Source organism: Panthera pardus, unplaced genomic scaffold (genome assembly GCF_024362965.1).
Source record: "Panthera pardus isolate Hobbes unplaced genomic scaffold, ASM2436296v1 HiC_scaffold_3, whole genome shotgun sequence".
NCBI classification, from domain to species: Eukaryota; Metazoa; Chordata; class Mammalia; order Carnivora; family Felidae; genus Panthera; species Panthera pardus.
The window spans coordinates 45333613-45352213 of NW_026526876.1; the positions used below are offsets into that span (position 1 = coordinate 45333613).

The following is an 18601-nucleotide window of genomic DNA, read 5'->3' on the forward strand; positions in this document are numbered from 1 at the left end:
GTATTTGCCAAGGCAGCTTTCCACCACAGAACCCCCACGTGTATTATCATATGCTTGTGTGCCTACCATACAAATATAATACCCACAAAACTCTCAGAATGAAAAGCAAACACATATAATGAGCAGGTGGATTTTTAGAGTGTGCAATCTTTTTTAAGGGGAAAAAAACATGAAAGCATTTTCAGTGTCAAGTCTCAGCACAAGGCATGCTCTTGAAGCTGGAAGAGAGGCATCCAGAAATACGAGTTTGTCATGGAAACGCTGACAGAGCTTCAGCTGAGGGATGCTCACAGGTGCAGCCTAGAATGGTGCAGCCTTTTATGGCTTATTTACATCCCAGCCCACTGAATGAATTCTCTTTTCCTGTTTCCTGGCCATGGAAAGCCAGCTGGCCCTCTGGGACCTAGGGAGTTCCTACCAGGAAATGGCTATATCTCTCCTGGTGGTAGTTTCTAGACTTTTTTTGGAGCAGGGAGTAGAGATGGTCTTAGGATTGGCTTCACATTTGGGAGATGGGGTCCTGGAAGGAGAAGAGAAAGAAATGAGGGAAGGAAGGAAGGAAGGAAGGAAGGAAGGAAGGAAGGAAGGAAGGAATGGGGGAGGGAGGAAGGGAGAAAGGAAGGAAGGTAGAAAGATAGGAAAGAAGGAAGGAAAACATACTGATTCCAAGTGCCAGGTGCACCCCTAGAAGTATAAGCATTGTCCTCGTGTCTTTATCACCATCAGCTAGAACCCAGTGAGTTATGAAAGGTTATTGCTGTGTTACAGAGGAGGAGACAGGCTGGTAGCACATAAAGATTGGGAGCATACAACTCATCCTTGGGTAGACTAGTTGACTGGGTGGTGTGAGCGTTAGGAAGTTTCCCCTGAACCTACCACTTTTGTTGATGCCAAAAGCAGGGCACAAAGGTCTTCCCTTCACGAGCAGTGACAAAGCTAAGAAGGCCATGCCTCCTGGGAGAGGCCACACGGCGACCACCCCCGGTCCTGTACTGTGAGCGGACCTTGCTTGAGGTGGAGCACTGGGCCCCTGGAAATATGGGTTCTTTCTTCTTCCTAACTGGGTCCCAGGAGTCCAGCAGGAGCTGAGAAGGGCATCGGCTGCGTTATGGAGACAACTAGGCAGGGTGTAAGAGCCTGGGGAAGAGGGTTGGGAAAAGGAAATATGGTTTCTGTCTGCGAGAAGTTTCCATTTGGGGGTAAAAGGTGGACCCTATGGGCCTCCCAATCCAATCTGACAAGGAGGGCAAGAGCTCTGCATGAGTCCAAGAAAGATGGAAGAAAGGAGGTACAGTCCACGCACTCCAGGGCTTCATGGCCTGTAGAGAGGAAGACCTGTTTCTTCTATCTTGGCCATAGGCTGCCCCACCCCTGACCAACCATGTCAGGAATCAAGCTACCAACCCACCCTGGACTGTGGCAAGTGCCGGGGTGAGACAGAACCCCTTCCTGTGCACCTGCCCGGCCTGGCGGTCCCTTCTCTCAGAGCTGCCTGCTCCTGGGGGCTGCAGCTTTGGCCGGGCCCAGGCACTCTGCTGGAGCCTGGCTTGCAGTGGGGGCCTCTCTGCTCAGGCCCACCTTTCCTTCCCCACCAGGAGCCTTGGGAGCTTGGGAGACATTCTGGGGCTGGCTCTGACACGAATTTGCTGCTCGGTGTGCCAGGCGATCAGAACTCACTCCTCTCCCTCTTCCCTGGGAGGTGTTGATAGTAACAGCAGAGACGAGCTGCCAAGTTGGCAGGAGAACAGAGCGACTGTGCACTGCGGATTGAGGGGGGCGGGGAGCAGCCAGCCGGCAGAGGGCTGGGCCAGAGCCACAGTTTGTTTATCCCTCCCGTCTCAGCAGCCGGCATCTTGCATGAGGAGGGGAGACTGTGCGGGAAGGTGGGAGGCTCTAAGCGAGGCCCGCCCGGGGCAGTGGTGCAGAGGGAGGCCTCTGGGAGGCTCCTGGGTCTGGGTCCTGCCAGAGGCAACAGTAGATACCTTCTGCCCCAGGAGGCAGGCCTCACCGGCAGGATAGAGGTCCATCTTTGTTCCTGCTGTGGAAGCAGCCATGGAGTTTCCAAACTGGAGTGGACCTGGGTGGGAGCTGGCGAGTTCTGGAGCTGCTTCCCGAGACAGAGAGAGAGAGAGAGAGAGAGAGAGAGAGAGAGAGAGGATCTTAGGAGGGCACCCATGCTGTCTGTCAAACAGACCTGGGACCTTTGGCAAGCATTCGACTTCTTTGAGCTTCCGAGATTAATAGCTACTCTAGGTGAGAGTTCAACAAGGTAGTAATAGCAAAACTTAGCTCACTACATGGCAAACACTGTCCTAAGAGTTGTGAGTGAATGCACTTAATCTTCAAGTGACTTTATCAGGTAGGTACTTTAGTCCCGTTTTTAAAGTTTAAATTTTTTTTTTTCAACGTTTTTTTATTTATTTTTGGGACAGAGAGAGACAGAACATGAACGGGGGAGGGGCAGAGAGAGAGGGAGACACAGAATCAGAAACAGGCTCCAGGCTCCGAGCCATCAGCCCAGAGCCTGACGCGGGGCTCGAACTCACGGACCGTGAGATCGTGACCTGGCTGAAGTCGGACGCTTAACCGACTGCGCCACCCAGGCGCCCCAAGTCCCGTTTTATTAATGAAGTAACTGAGGCACAGAGAGGTTAAGTGACTTACTCAAGGTCACAGAACTAGTGAGTAGCCAAGGTGGATTGAACCCAGTCATGAGTCACTTAGGCCGTGTTCTCAGCCCTTATACAAACTGCCTTCATAGTACAATAGAGTTCTTAGCACAGTGCCTGGCATACAGCAAGCATTTAATAAATGTTAGATCTCACCATTAGCCCAGAGCAGCCCCAAACAGGGGACCCAGGCTCCTGACGTTCCCCCCCCCCCCACCAGGGACGCCATGGGGCCCTACTGTTGTCTTCCCTGCCATCTTTGGCCCACACTACCTGGCTTATTTGAGGAGCTGGAACATTTCCTCCTTTGGAATGAGAGCCACTGGCCTTCCCATTTCCCCTCCTCCTGTCCCCTCTTCCTGCCGAGGCAGAGCAGAGCAGAGCAGAGCAGAGCAGAGCAGAGCAGAGGAATTCTCAGCTTCCTCTAGTTACCCTCAGCCTGCGAAGAAAACAGAGTCTGCTGTGTCGGCTGCCAGTTCCTCTCTGGTGACAGCCACAACCCATTTGCTCAGCACCAGCCCCAACCCATGCTATGGGGAGAACGGGAAGCCTAGGGCCAGACCTGGGTGCCCTACATTAGACCCTGGGCCTGTCACTTCAGGGCTGGACCTTGGGGGCTGCTCATGGGGAGAGGGCCGGGCCAAATAATTTCTTGAAGACCCTCTTGGCTCTACGAACTGACTGAAGGCTGGTGTACTGCATTCATAGTCTCTTCCCTAGTGTAGGAAGTCCATTGCATAAATGTGTTCCTCGTATTTTGGGGCAGTTCATTCATGCAGCCTTACAAATTAGTAACCAGCTCTACGAGCCCATTACGCTGTGCTACTGGCTACCTTTGCCTCTTAGAAGGTACCAGGGAATGAGTCCTTTGCCACGTTCCGGGCAGCCAGAGCTACCTCTGTCAGCTGTGAGATAGCCACATCAGAGCCAGGAGTCTGGATTACCGACTGCTTCTGAGGCCTGAATTCCTCCCTGAGACAATGAAACCCCAATTATCAGTGCTCGGGGAAAGGAACTGCAGTGTAGATAATCTGAAAACAACACTGTTATGTTATGTGGGGCGGCGGGGCGCAGGGAGGGGGGAACATTGTGGGTATCTTAGCTACAGATTTACCCTCCTAATCATTTCCTTCAGGTCATGACTGATGGCAGGCCGGCCCAGAGGCAGGGGGATGCCCAAGATGACCTGTAAGTGTTCCTTCCCTCTGGAGGCCTCCGTAGAAATCCAGAATGAGCGAGCAGAAGTGGGTCGAGGTTCGATTTTCCTGAAGAAGCTCTGAGCTGGAGACAGGATGCGTTGACTATTTATTTATTTACGAGGCTATCGATTATAATGCAGCTTTTCCACAGGATCCTGGGCTGGAGTTGGGGGAAGAATCCTCTTATCATTTAGCTTCCTTTGCCCTGAGATGTCAGGTGCTCAGATAGGCTGCTCCTCCCTCTCCTTGTTCTTCCTCCTTTTCCCACCCCTTCTGTGGCCCTCACACCTGAGCACACTGAGGGTTGGGGGCTCCGGACAGCCTCCCTAGTTTCCTCTTTTCTCATATCTGAATGTTCTGGGTTTCTTCCAATATTTAGGATACACACCCCAAATCTTAACAGCAGGGAGTTGCTTAACTCAGGTACAGGCGTTCGATTTCTGAGCTGTGAAAGACCTCTGAGATCCTTCCAGCAAAACCCTTTTGTTTTACTGAGAAGGAACAGAGGCCAAGGGGAAGTGATTTCCCCAAAGTCACACAAAGAGAGACGCACAAGGTGGACAAGAATGGAGGTCTCCTGATACCCCCCGGGTGAGGACACTTAGCGCCTTACCACGTGGCCTCCCAATCTGGCCCCTCAACCCCGGGTTGGGGATGGCACTGAGCTAGGAATCCCTCTCTGGGAAGGTGGCCCCTTTTGCAGCCGCTCCTTAGTTTGTTTTGAGCTCAGTGAAATCTCGCTCTCAGTCTCCCCCACTCTGACCTGGGATCGAAGGGTTTGTGTATAACCCCAGAGGAAGACGGAAGCCAGTGACAATGATAATGAACCAGCTCAGCCTCTTCCGGCTGAATCCACCCTCCAGTCCTCCCTCCCTCCCCATCAGCCACCTTTCCAGAGGCCTCTCCCAGCCTCTGTGCTCCATCACTGGCCTTCAGATTGGCACAGCTACCCATGTCTGCTTGTCCTTGTGAAAGAAAACCAGGGCTCTCCCTCAGCCCTGTTTCTCGGGCTCAATTTGCCAGAGAGGCAGGAACAGGCCTCCCTCGGTGGGCAGAATCCAGGACGCAGGCCAACACTGCACCAAGCCCCAAGGGCTGGCTCCCCACTTTGGGGACCCTCCCCACTTTGGCCCAGTTGAACTTGGCTCTAAAGATGAGGACAATTGCTTGGGGCTAGGTGGGCACTCTGCCCTATGTCATTATACTTCACACGTGCGTTTTGGCATCCTGTGTTCCAAAGTTTACCCCCAACTGAATTCACCGACTTCAACTCTTTTTCTTCCCTTTTCAGAGGCTATGCTGTAGCAAAAAGGAAATCCTTCCAAGCACCACACTCTCTCCCTGTGCCCCTATCATTCTAGACTGCCTTTCCCTCCTGCTCTACACATGCAGAAAAACCATATTCTATGCCACTTTCCAGCTGACATCCATAGCAGGTGGACCCCTGAAAATTCTCATTTTTCCATGGGGTTACATAGTTAGTAGGTGAGAAAGTAAGGATTTGAACCAGGTCTGTTGTTCCAGAGTCTGTACTCTCAGCCATTGCACTATATTGACCATCAAGAAACAGCCACCCTTCCCAAAATTATCTTTCTCTCATCTAGGATTTTACCTGCACTTTCCTCTCCCCGCCCCATGTTTATTTATTTTTGAGAGAGAGAGAGTGCAAGCTGGAGAGGAGCAGAAAGAGAGAGTCAGAGGATATGAAGCAGCAGGCTCTGCACTGTCAGTGGAGACCCCCTACACAGGGCTTGAACTCACCAACCATGAGACCATGACCTGAGTGGAAGTTGGATGCTTAACTGACTGAGCCACCCAGGAGCCCCTTACCTGTGCTTTCCTTATCACACATAACTTTTTGATTTTTTTATTGTAACTATTTATATCATATACCTTACCTTCCTTACTAGACTATGATCTCCTCAACAGTAGGGATTGGGTCACATTTGGTGTGTCCCCAGCACCAGGCCCTGTGCTAGCACATGGCAGGGGGCCATTAAATGTGTGTTGGATGAGGGAATGAATACACGATTGAATGGATTTGAATCGTAGTGAGGTCTAGTGTTTGCCCATGGTGGAGCAGGGAGTCAGAACTCACTTTTCTGATGGGCCCAGCTTCCCGCTTCCTTGATAAAGACACCGTGGGAAGTGAAGGGGACGGAAGTGTTTCATTGATGAGTGAGGTCAGGAACACAAACCCCTGCATGTCTGTAATTACAGAGCTTCTTCACGCTGGCAGCATGCTGGGGAATGTTTTCAGTTCTCCAGGTTGGGAACTGCAGGTATTCCTGATGGCTTTGTGTGATCTCACACAGCTCTGAAAGGAAAAGAGAGAAGAGGCTGATAAAACTTGTGAGTGATCGCTTTGTCAAGTATAGGGTCTGCCCATAGAGCAAGGGCCTCCAGCATGCACCCCACCTTCAAGACCCACTTCATTAGCTCAGAGGGGTCTCCAGCAACCCTTTCTGTGCTGGCTGGCCTCTTTGGGGGATCAGGGACTCTGCATGGAGCAGCTCATGGTCTCTAGCTGGGTTAAGGGCAGGGTCAATCCACTGGGAGTCCTTCCAAGTTGAGAAGGAGTAACAGGAAGCTCTGAGGTTCAAGGCACTGGGCAGAGGACCTGGAGTGTGTGTATCATCTACAAAGGGTGTGTATTTGTGTGTGTGTGCACATATGGGTGTTTGTGTGTGCTCATGCTCACCTGAATGTGTCAGAAGCAGTGAGGGGGCCCTAAAGTGGGACTGTGCTTTCTGCAAGGCCTTGAGGATAGCTGCTGGGTGCACTTTCTTCAAGGCTCTGTTCAAGATTCAGCTTTTCGGGGCGTGTCTGGGTGGTTCAGTAGGTTGAGCCTCTGATTCTTGATCTGGAGTCAGGTCTTGATCTCACGATTGTGAGTTTGAGCCCTGCATTGGGCTCCATGCTGGGCATGAAGCTTACTTAAAAAAAAAAAAAAAAGAATAAAAAATAAAAGATTCAGTTTTTCTGCTCCAAGGCAAAATAGGCAGATAGGCTGATCAGACTCCTGGGAGGATCATGGCTGAAAGAATGGTTTCCGGCTTTGCCTTCTGCTCTCACTTTTGTTGAGAGAATGTAGGTTCCTAGCCAGCACTCCCAGCCTCATTCCCACAACTGTGGGAATCTCCTGCCCAAACAGAACCACAGCCTAAAAACTTTGCCTGTGCATGGTAGTTTTACTTTGATACTTGTCTTTTCAAAGCCCATTTACATCCATTATCACCTTTCATTCTTACAACAACCCCTCCAGAGGTGCAGAAAGCTGATTCTTTTTTTTGACTTTGTTTTAATGTTTATTTATTTATGTTGAGAAAGAGAGAGAGAGAGAGGGCGCATGCATGTGTAAGTGGGAAGGGGGCAGAGAGAGAGGAGAGAGAATCCCAAGCAGGCTCTGCACTAACAAGCATAGAGCCCAATGTGGGGCTCGAACTCATGAACTGTGAGATCACGACCTGAGCCAAAATTAAGAGTTGGATTCTTAACCGACTGAGCCACCCAGGTGGCCCAAAAGCTGATTTTTTTTATTATAAATGTTTGTTTATTTATTTATTTATTTATTTATTTATTTATTTATTTATTTATTTTGAGAGAGAGAGAGAGAGAAAGAGAGAGCAAGCAAAAGTGGGGGGGGGGCACAGAGAGAGAGGGAGAGAGACAGAATCCCAAGCAGGCTCGCATTGTCAGCTCAGAGCCGGACAAAGGGCTTTATCTCATAACCATGAGATCATGACCTGAACCGAAATCAAGAGCTGGATGTTTTAATGACTGAGCCACCAAGGTGCCCCTCTTTTGATTATAGATGAGGAATTAAAGCCCAGAGCAGCTATATGGGCTTGTTTTGGGGCACACAGTAAATTAACAATGGAACCCCAGGCACTCCCTCTCTGGCTTCTTGACTCCAATTTCTTTCCTATCTTCAGTTCTGGGTCCCCATCTCCCCATCTCCTCCACCTCCTGTCTCCTCAAAGGAAATCTTCACAGAGAGGCTCACACTTTATAAGAAACATGCACATCAATTCTCCTGGTGCTGGGTAGACAGCAACTCAAAATGGGCACCCTTCTCACCTCCTTCCCTCATTCTGACCCACCCCACTCCACCCCACCCAGGAGGAAGCTCATTTCTGGTAAGTATCCTCAATATAGCTCTTTCTGAAAATGTTGGGGGCACATGCCAGAGAGCTTCCTTGGGAGGAGAGCCAGTATTGTTTGCCCTTCTTGGGAAAGGGGAAGAGACAGTGGTGGCTTGGGTCTCTATAAATGAACATATGTCGGCCTGGAGCAGGACTGGAGACTGGCAATGTGTTGCAAATTTCCCTTTGCCTCACTTCCCAGACTGGGAACCTAATGGTCACCTGGCCATTTCTTTGAGGCTTAGAAGTCATGAGGTCTGGTGTTACCCTACCTGAAATTTTGTTTATTTGGCTTTGGGGTGAGTCATTCATTGACTTGTTCATTGGTTCAGCAAATGCTTGTTGACTACTGGCCACATGTCAGTAGTCTTTCCTCTGGATACCACAGTGAATGCAACAGGCAAGATTCTAATCAGTCTGGAAAAGGACACAGCTAGTTGGCAAAACTGTTAGTTGGGGGTGGGGTAGAGTGGGGTCAAGGTAGAGATGTAAAGGGAGCTCAGAGAAACAGGGTAGCAGGGAAAGCCTCCTGGGGAAGAGACCTCTAAGGAGGATGGAAAGATGAGTGGCACTTTAAGCACCCAAGAGTATAAAGAGTGTTCCGGACACAGAATAGCATGTGTGAAGGCCTGGAACCTAGAGACAAGAGGCAAGAGGCAGGGGGAGGAGGTAAGTAATAAAAGATGAGGCTGAAAGGTGAGGCTGGGGCTGGGTCACAAAGCCTTGAAAACCGTACTGAGTGGAATGAACTTTACCCTAAAGATAATGGCTAAGCCACGGACAGGATTTAAGAAGATCGTGACGTGTTCAGATTTGTGTTTTAGAAAGATCTATTTTGGTTTTGTGTGGAGAGGTGCTGTTCACTGGAAATGTGACAAGAGCCACAAATGTGAGCCACATGTGTAATTTAAAATTTTCTAGCCGTCACCTTAAAAATGTAAAAGGATGTAAAAAGAAATAGGTGAAATTTTTAAAAATAATAGATGCTATTTAATCCAATATATCAAAATACTATCATTTAACAGATAATCAATAGAGAAATCTTAATAAGATATTTTACTTTTTTTTCATATTAAGCCTTCAAAATCCAGTGTGTATTTGATACTGATAATGCATCTCAATTTGGACTAGCCACGTTTTGAGTGCTCAATAGCTACATATGTTTGGTGGCTACCGTGTAGATGCAGAGAGTGTGCTTGAGAGGAGCAAGAATGGCAGAGCTGTTGCAGTGGACCTGGAGGAGGATGGTGGCTTGGGGACAGAGACAAAGGGACAGATCTCAGAGAGATGACTCCCAGGCTGCCATACCAGGCCGGAACTTAATACCTATAGACTCCTTTTATCTGAAAGAGAAATAAACTTCTATCTCATTTGGGCCATTTTACTTGGGACTTCCCTTCTAGTCACATCTGGACCTAATTTTATTTTATTTATTTATATTTTAATGTTTATTTATTTATTTTGAGAGAGAGAGAGAGAGGCAGAGTGCACACATGCACACACGCACAAGAACAGGGGAGGGGCAGAGAGAGAGGGAGAGAGAGAATCCCAAGCAGGTTCTACCCTAGCATAGGGCTCAGCCTCACAACAGCGAGATCATGACCTGAGCTGATATTAAGAGTCAGACGCTCAACTGAATGAGCCACCCAGGCACCCCTGGACCTAATTTTAAAGAATATAGCACCTCAATGGAGATCTCTAATGGATAGTTAGATCTGATGGGTCTAAATAAGTAGACATGTCTGAGAAAGCTACACATAGATTGGAATTTCCAGTCCATAGTTGGTCATGAAGCCATGGTAACATAGAAGATCTCCAAGGGAAAGTGGTCCAGTGAGAAGAGAAAAGAATCTAGAACAGAACTCTGAGGAACACCAGCACTTAGGATGGGCAGAAGAAGAGCCTGCTAAGGAGACTGAGAAGGAGCAGCCAGAGAGGTAGGAAGGCATCAGGGAAGTGCTGTGCCATGGAGCTTAAGGAGGAGAGAGTCCCAAGGAGGGTGTGACCAACAGTGGTAATGGCAGCTGTCACTGCTTGCTTCTGTAGGTGTGGATGGCACCAGAGAGTCTGAGTAAACCAACTTCAGTTTCTGTTGCAGCCCCGAGTTCCAACAAAGGCTGGTCACATCATCCTCCTGCTCAGTGCCCTTCAGTGGGCTCTGGGTTTCTTAAGGATAAAGTTCTAGCTCCACAGCATATCCTTTAGCCACCTCCAAAGTCTGGCCTTAACTTTTCTGTCCACCCTGTTTCCTTCTCCAGAACACTGCTCTCCTGCAAGGCCTGACTTCCTACAATTCTCTACCTTAGCCAGTGAGCTTCTCTCTAACTAAAGAAACGTACTTCCTCCCTTTTCTTTTTTTTCCTTCAAAACCTACCATGCTTCAAGACTTACCTCAAATGTCAACTCTTCTGCTCCCTGATTCTTCCAGAAAGATTGATTACCACCCAACCCTGTGTCCCCCATGAGCATTTGTTCACTCCTGATCACAGTTCTCATCATAGTCTAGCCTGGGGTCAAGTTGGTTGCGTACATGTGTGTCTCCCCAGCTAAAAGGCTGTGAGGGTGGAGAAGTCTGAGGCTACTTCTGGATACTCATCCATGTCCCGTTTCCACAGAGCTTGTTACAAACGTTTAAGAAATGTTTATGGATTTAATGAAATTTTGTCCCTCACAGCCCTCAATTAATAGTGTGGTTTCTGTTTTTTTTTTTTTTTTTTTTTCATATCACTTCAGGGATTGGGGGGGCAAGGGAGACACTAAAATAGAGAGAACTCTGATTTAGAGGAAAATAGACAAGGAACTGAGTTTAAATCCAGCTGCTCAAAGAAATAGTTCCAGTCTGAGCTTCTCCTGACCCAGGAGCTTTTATTATCTGAGTGCTGGAGAACCACCTTATTCATAGGAAAGCAAGAGAAAAATTAATGCAATAAAAGTTGGTACCTTGAAGAGGTGAACAAAGGTGACAAATCTCTAGCTAGACCAAGAGAAAAGAGAAGACTCAGTTACTAAAGTCAGGAATGAAAGAAGGGACATTTCTACAGATCTTAAAGAAATAAAAAAGATTATAAAGTAACACTATGAACAACTATATGCTATCAAATTAGGTGACCCTAGATAAAATGGACAAATTCTTGAAAGACGCAAACTACTGAAACTACTTCATGAAATAGATAATATGAATAGACCTAAAAGAAGTAGATTGCTTTGGTATTTTTAAAACTTCCCACAAAGAAAATTCCAAGCCTAAATGGCTTTACTGAATTCTACCAAATGTTTAAAGAATAATATCCATCCTCCACACTCTTCCAAAAAAAAAAAAAAAAAGAAAAGAAAAAGAAAAAGAAAGAAAGAATAGTAGGGAACACTTTCCAATGCAGTCCAGTATTATCCAGATGCCCAAACAAGACAAAGACATCACAAGAAAACTATACATCAATATTGCTTATGTATATAGATACAAAAATCCTCTGTCAGCACAGAGCCTGATATGGGGCTAGATCAGTACCTGAGCCAAAGTCGGCGCTTAACCAATTAAGCCACCCAGGCACCCCATAATAACATTAAAAAAAAAGAATGAGGGGCACCTGGGTGGCTCAGTTGGTTAAACATCTGGTTCTTGATTTTGGCTCAGGTCATGATCTCATGGTTTGTGAGTTCAGGCCCCGCATCAGGCTCTGCACTGATGGTGGGGAGCCTGCTTAGGATTCTGTCTCTCTCCCTCTCTCTGCCCCTCCTCCACTCATACTTTCTCTCTCTCTCAAAATAAATAAATAAAATAAAACATTTAATAAAATACAATAAAGAATGAAATACTTAGGAATATATTTACCAAAAAAGTGAAAATTATAACAAATTATAACACAACTGAAAATTATAACACATTATTAAAAGAAATTAAAGAAGACCTAAATAAATGGAAAGAAATCCCATGTTCATGGATCAGAACATGTTAATATTATCTTAATTATCTTAATATTGTTAAGATAGCAATACTCCCCAACTTGATCTATGACTTAACATAATCTCTATTGAAAGTCCAGCTGGCTTTTTTACAGAAATTGGTAAACTGGTCCTTAAGGTAATATGGAAATGCCAGGGATCCAAATTAGACAAAGAATCTTGAAAAAGAAGAGCAAATTTGGAGGACATTTCCAGATTTCATAACTTACTAAACTATAGTAAGAATACAGTATCATACTGGCATAAGGATAGGTAGATCAATGGAATACAATTGGCAGTCTAAAAAAGAAACACATTTATGGTCAATTGATCTTTGATAAGGGTGTCAAGACAATTTAGTAGTGAAAGGATAGTCTTTTCAACTAAAGATGTGGCACAGTTGGATATCCACAAGCAAAACAATGAAGTTAAACCCCATCTCACACCATACAAAAATTAACTCAAATAGGTTCATTTAGAAAGAGCTAAAACTCTTAAAAGAAAACGTAGTAGATCTTTGTGATCTTGGATTAGGCAATGATTTCTTGGAATGACATCAAAAGCACAAGGGACAAAAAATTTGACAAATTTGTCTTCATCAAAATTCACAACTTTTGTGCTTCAAAGGTCACCATCAAGAAAATGAAAATACAACCGAGGGAAAAAAAAGAAAATCAAAATACAATCCACAGAATGGGAGAAAATATTTGTAAATCATATCTCTGGTGAGGGTCTAGTATCTAGAATATATAAAGAACTCTTACAATTCAATATAAAGACAATACAAACCTAATATAAAATATAAAAATGGGCAAAGTATCTGAACATATTTTTCCAAAGAAATATACACACTGCCAATTACATGAAAAGATGCTCAAGATCATTAAACACCAAGGAAATGTGAATGAAAACTACAGTTGGCTTCATACCCTCTAGGATGGCTATACTATAGAAGACAATAATAGGTGTGGGGTGAGAATGTGGAGAAATTGCAACTCTCATACACTGCTGGTAGGAATGTAAAATGAAGCAATTGCTTTGGAAAATAGTCTGACCATTCCTCAAAAGGTTAAGCATAGAATTGCTATGAAACCCAGCAATTCTACACCGGGGTGTATAGTCAAGAGAATTGAAGTCATATATCCACCCCAAAACTTGTGTAAGAATGCTTATAGAGGCATTGCCCATAACAGCTAAAAAGTGGAAACAACCCAAATGTCCATCAACTAATGAAGGGATAAACAAAATACGGTATGTTTATATGATGGAATATTAACCAGTCATAAAAAGGAATGAAGTACAGATTCATGCTATAACGTGGATGAACCTAGACAACATTATACTAAGTGAACTAAGACAGTCCTAAAAGACCAGGTATTTTATTATTTAAAAAAATTTTTTAAATATTTATTTTTGAGAGAGAGAGATAGAATGCAAGCAGGTGAGGGGCAGAGAGAGGAGATACAGAATCTGAAGCAGGCTCCAGGCTCTGAGCTGTCAGCACAGAGCCCAATGCGGGGCTCGAACCCACGAGACATGAGATCATGACCTGAGTTGAAGTCAGATGCTTAACTGACTAAGCCACTCAGGCGACCCAAGACCATGTATTTTATGATTCAATTTGTAGGAAATGTCCACATTAGGCAAATCTATAGAGACAGAAAGTACATTAATGGGAACTGGGGACAAATGGAGGAGTGACTGCCAATGAGTATAGGGTTTCTTTTTTGGGTGGTGAAAATGTTCTAAAGTTAGGTAGTGGTGATGGTTGCACAGCTCTGTGAATACTAAAAACCATTGAATCGTGCACTAAAGCTGCTATATATGTAAAAACAGAATTAGCTTATTACGTTGAAATGTAAGGTGGGCCTCCATATCCTAGTGAGAAGATTTTTTTAAAAAGTTTTTGCCAACTGGAATATACTTCAATATGCCTAGCAAGGCAAAGTTTTTCTTCAAAATTGTTCTCAGAGAGGAAGGCAAAGTTGTACAGACCTCATTTTTTAGGACTCCACTCACCATTCCCCACCTCACTCTATGGAACTGAGGGTGTGAGAGCTTAGTGTTTGTTTTTATGACAGTGGGAACAAGGTTCTCCCTCATAAATAATCTTGCCTCCCACTCTGGAGGCTCTCCAAGAGTAGACATCTGTGTTTCTGCCTGCCCAGCACCCACTCTCTTGCTTCTTGCAACTTCATGTGGATTTTCCTTCTGTCAGATATTCCCCCCTCGATCTCAGAAGGTCTTTCAGGCTGCCTTCACTTCCAGGGCCAAAAAGTGGACCTGTGAGCCAATCTGTCCAATGAGATGCCCTTCTTTGGGAATTGAATCGACAGTTGGTCTGACTCAAGGAAAATGCCAGTGATTTGCCCCACTGAGATGCCCTGGGAAACTATTCCATGGTTCCTACTCCCTGGAGTCAGGGGTCTACTCTGGTCCTGCTTTTTTCTTCAGATGTTTCGTGCACTCAAGAACCCTAACTTGATCTTTTGCACAAGGACTGACAAATTCCATATTACTCTTTTGGTTCTCCCATGGCAGGGGCAGGGTTCCTCAGGATTGTGCAGACAATGACGGAGGAAGACTCCTAAATTATGAGGAGTTGTGATCTAGAAACCACTACTTGCATTGGAACATCTTTTTTCTGGTTCTTTCTTGATGACCACTTGCTTTAATATTTTAATTGAAGCTCAAACATTAATTGAACTTTAACTATGTCAAGGCACTTTGTTAGTTGAGAGAATACAAAGATGAACAGAATGATATCCCAACTCTGTTGGGTGGTGGGAATATAGAGGAATGCTCTCTGAATTCTAAGAGGATCAGAGAGATCAGAAAAGAGGGTATTTAAGCTTGGCTACAGGTAGAGAAATTTCTCTAACCCACAGGGCAAGTATCCTTTATGATGGGGTATTGAAATCAGAGAATCATAGACCTGTGAAATCTGGGGGCTGACAGGGACCTTATAGACTATCCAGTCCTACATTTTCTAGATGAAGAAATCCATATTCTGAGGAATAAAATGATTTGACTGAGCCAATTTGGGCTTAGGACTTCTCCTCTGACTCCTATTCTAGTCTCATCTCACTAGTCCTTGGGCACATGGTTGACCTTGGCTGGCTCCTCCAGGTTTTGGGGGACTTGGGGAGGAGGAAAGGCAATATTTAGGACTTGGTAAATGGTTGCCTAGGGAAACATGTTTTTCAAGGCCACTCAAGAAATCAGTGGGGAATTGGGGCAGATTCCAGTCGTTCTTGTCACATTGCTTTCTTCCTTAGGTTCCCCCCCCCCCCCCCCACAAAATGGGGACTTGGCAGAGGGAACTGGCACCAGGGTCTGCACTGTACTGAGTTTGAGGGTGTATGTTCCCACCCTTCTCCATCCTCCTGAAATCCTTGAAGCAAGTCAACAACTCAAGGGCTTGGTGAAACGACTTTTGTCATTGCCATGCTCTATTTCCTCTCAGTGACCTGGTCAGCTGGGGTGGAAGAACCTTTGGTTATTTTACCTATAAGGGTCAGGATATCAGCCAAATACCCAACAGGGAGTATGAGGAGGAAATCAATTCAGACATCAGGCCTGGGTGTTCCCCAGTGCTGACAATGGTTTACCTTAGCCAGCAACTTGTTCTGGGCAGGAAGGGCCCCAGTGTAAATAGCATGCTTTGCTAGTTCTAGGGAAAGAGAAAACCCAAATACGGTTCTTTGGGTGGAGGAAGGGATGGAGTGTCCTTCTAATCCATGTTTTTCAGCCATGGAGTAGTTTCATCCACATTCATGGTTTTTATCATGATGTGGGCCCTGATGGCCCCCTAAGTCCTGACCTCTCCACTGTGGGAGTCCCGCAGGCCCTACCCTAATAGAAATGATCAATGTAACCAATACTTCTAGAGAACTTCCCACGTAACAAGAACTGTGCTAGATTCTACAGCCCATACATAAATAAGATGTAATCCCTGTCTGCAAAGAACTACAGACAAATTTAAGCCTCACAAGTTTAATAGAATGTGGTCAGTGATAAGCCCTGGATGTTGTCAAAGCATCTGGGATTCAGGAAGGCTTCATAGAGGACACTCATACCGACGAGTTAGCCAGCAATGAAAGCCACAAACCTCACAGGCAAGGGAACCACATGAAAAAAGGTGTGGAATCTGGGTGTGAGGAAAACCACAGGCAGTAGACAGTGTTAGTAGAGCACGAAGAGGGAGATGGAAAGTGTGGGGAGATAAGGTAGGGGTGTGAGATGGGGGAGGTAAGTTATGGGAAAGAGCAGTCTTTTTTTCTGAGCAGGGAAGCAGGATGTGCCTAGGAGATTTGCATTTTAGACAGAACACTTCAGTGTGGATTTGGGGAGGAGGAGCCAGGATTGAGGGCAGGGAACCAACTAGAAGAGATGATGAGTGCCCCATGCAGGGTATTCATGATGAGAGGGGGCACGGACTGGAGAAATAGCCAAGAGGTGGGTGATGACAGACCTATGGTGGGTTCTAGGGAAAGAGAAGATCCTGAACACAGTTCTTTGGGTGGAGGAAGGGATGGAGTGTCTTTCTAATCCATATTTCTCAGCCATGGAGTAGTTTCATCCACATTCATGGTTCGCAGGTTTCTGACTTGGTGCCTGGGTAGATAATAGGGCCATGAACTGAGGTAAGAAATACAGGGAAGGGAAACAAGTCTGGAAAAGAAATGTGGATGATGGCTAACATTTATTAATCACTTATATGGACCAGGCATCATGCCAAGAGTTTTTCCAGTATTTTCTCCTAACTATGAAGTAGATACTGTTCTTGATTTACAGAGGAGGAAAATGAAAATCTGAGATGATGAATAGTTTGACTAGATCTGCACAGCTGGTAGACTGGTGGAAAGAATTTCGAATCCAGGCATTCTGGCACCAGGGCCAATGCTTCTAATGACCAGGCTTTGTATGTGTGTATGTGAAGAGTCTGAGGAGCCCGTGGGACACCCACAGTGGGGAGATCTGAGATTTGGTGGGGGGGACCATCAGGGCCCTAGGGGACCCTTAGGTTAAAGAAGGGAGCAGGGGATAGGGGGCCCACAGATAAGGCAAGAATGAAAGTCCCCTGTGATTTTTACATTTGAAGACACGGTTATGTCATCCGGGCAACAGATAACTGGGCAATCACGAATGTGTAGTGGCATCAAATAAAAAGATCCACCAAGTTAAGCTGACGTATTAATTACAGCAGTTCCTGTGTTGCATAGTAATTACCCTAAACAGTACGCATTTCACATAAATAGCAGTAATTAGTATAGCACAAGTTTCCCAAACTGTGTCCTGTGGAATAGTAGTTCCTGGAGACGTTAATAAACGTTTGGATGAAAAAGGGCTTAGGAGTAAGGCAAGTTTACGAAATGCTGGTATAATTCAGATAGAAAACCAAACCCTTGGTTTACAGTTTTTTCTTTTCTCGGTTAGGAGGCAGGATAGCGGAAGGCTAAGAGTATAGGCCCTGGGAACAGACAGCCTGGGGCTGAATCCTGCACTGACAAAAGCTGGGTAACCTTGGGCAAGTTACTGAACTTCTCTAAGGGGTAGTTTCTGCGTCTGTGCAGAAAGATCGTAATACATATTCACTGTAATTGTTTCAGATTTAAATGCAACAACACATTTAAAACACTTAGAATAGAGCCTGGCGCAGAGTGAGGGCTCTATAAATATTAATTATTGTCTATAAACCATACTATTATTAGCAAGTCTCCATGATATCCCACAGAGTCAGTCTTTCTCACACGTATTTCACACACACACTGACATTCATATTTCTTAACAGCAAAGCACTGGTTCTAACTCTGTGCCCTTACCTCCACCCCACCACAGCCCAGGACCGGGAATGACCAAATGCTTGCCTACTCTACTCTAAGCATTGAGGCCAGGGAGAGGGAGGATTTATATATACATCAGCAGTATGGCCTTGGCAGGGCCACCACTAGTTCAGTTTCCTCTGTGCCCACTTGAAAAAAAAGTACGCATCTTTTGGGTGAACGTTGTCCTGTACCAGGGCACGCAGTTTAGCAAGTGAAGTGTAGGCTATATTTTAGCTCTTACTTGCCTTTTAGCCTGAATGTCATTGTACAATGAACAACCTGCACAACCATACATGGCTGTTCTGATCTTTAGACCATAGAAGGGGCTGGAAGCTAATGACCATTGGAGAAGGAGGGTAAGAGTTCTCCTCCCAGTAATCCATGAGATTAGCTCTCCACAAACCTTGAGGTGATAAAGCATCCTTCTTCATCTCCTCCCTCTCTGCCCACATGTGCCCCGCCCCCCATTCATTCACACAGAGGCTGACATCAGAATACCCTGGGTGTGAGGGGATACAGCAGGCCTCGTCTATTTCTCTGAAATACCCAGAGTTTGGGAGATGATAGAACTGTGGCCAGCAGAATGGGAGGGCATGATTTCTAGGTTTTCCCTAACACATAATGAACATTAAATTATGATGCTCCTCACCAGAGAAGACCAGGGCCAGAGCAAGTCTGACTTCCCGACCATGGTTTGGGACACTGAAGGGAAAATGGGAATGGGAGCTTCTTAATCCTCACTGTGTGGCCCAAATGCATAGCTCCCTATACAGATTCTCACCACCCCTTTAGGTAGATACTTCCTTTGTGAAACAGAAGGG

The 18601-nt window shown here is 45.8% G+C and overlaps 2 long non-coding RNA genes across 2 annotated transcripts in view; both read right to left on the reverse strand.

The window, feature by feature from the left end:
- Nucleotides 1–18227, reverse strand: part of LOC128774199 (uncharacterized) — a 33727-nt gene extending 15500 nt beyond the window's left edge. The window contains exons 1-3 of the long non-coding RNA XR_008418664.1: nt 18184–18227; nt 6570–6804; nt 5967–6185 (exon numbers count right to left, since the gene is read on the reverse strand). This is a non-coding gene — a long non-coding RNA (uncharacterized LOC128774199). The remainder of the gene's footprint in view (nt 1–5966; nt 6186–6569; nt 6805–18183) is intronic.
- LOC109247211 (uncharacterized) lies at nt 100–3102 on the reverse strand. The gene is made up of 3 exons (XR_002071631.2): nt 2943–3102; nt 1409–2104; nt 100–1319 (listed from the first exon to the last, which is right to left on the reverse strand). It is a non-coding gene; the product is annotated as an uncharacterized LOC109247211 (long non-coding RNA).
- Nucleotides 18228–18601: the final 374 nt, after the last annotated feature.